The following is a 687-nucleotide window of genomic DNA, read 5'->3' as shown; positions in this document are numbered from 1 at the left end:
CATTGCAGTCCTTGGTCAAGTGTGGACCACTGCATCTCTCGCAACCCACTCTTATGGCATGTATCGACTGCTCCATTTGTGTTATCATGCGATCCATATTATTCAGCATGGCCATGACACCTGCTATTTCTTCAGTTTGGGCCCCTCCACCGCCTTTGATTCCATCTTGCCTTGGGTTGTGGTATTCGCGAGAGTGCTTCGCGAATTCTTCAACTAGCTCCTTGACCTCCCTTGGATTTTTCTTTGTCAACGGTCCTTGAGAATCAAGGAGTTGTCTTGTCATCACGTTGACCCCATCATAAAAGATTGACATCTCTTGCTGCACATTTAGGTCATGTTGAGGGCAATTTCTGAGCAAGCCCTTGTACCGCTCCCATGCTTCGTATAGTGACTCCCCCGGCTGTTGCTCAAAGTAGGCTATTGCCTTCTTGAGTTTGGCTATCTTGGATGGCGGGCTAAACTGGTCCAGGAATTGCTCACGCATTTGAGCCCAAGTGGTGATTGTACCCGGTGGGAGTGCCTTTAACCACTCCTTAGCGGCTCCTTTGAAAGTGATGGGAAGCATCCTAAACAAGACTGTGTTTCTGTTGACATTTGGGACATTGAAGTAATCCGCAATGTCGTTGACTTCATCTAGATGCTTAAAAGCATCCTCATGATCTTTCCCAAAAAATGGGATGTCCTTTA

General features: G+C 47.0%; 1 non-coding gene across 1 annotated transcript; it reads left to right on the top strand.

Moving 5' to 3' along the window:
* Positions 1-329: 329 nt before the first annotated feature.
* Positions 330-436, top strand: LOC145044425 (small nucleolar RNA R71). Its single transcript, XR_013681378.1, has one exon. It is a non-coding gene; the product is annotated as a small nucleolar RNA R71 (small nucleolar RNA).
* Positions 437-687: the final 251 nt, after the last annotated feature.

The sequence above is a fragment of the Lactuca saligna genome, chromosome 4 (genome assembly GCF_052625555.1).
Source record: "Lactuca saligna cultivar CGN05327 chromosome 4, ASM5262555v1, whole genome shotgun sequence".
In the NCBI taxonomy this organism is placed as follows: Eukaryota; Viridiplantae; Streptophyta; class Magnoliopsida; order Asterales; family Asteraceae; genus Lactuca; species Lactuca saligna.
This window is presented reverse-complemented; position numbering and strand designations above follow the sequence as displayed.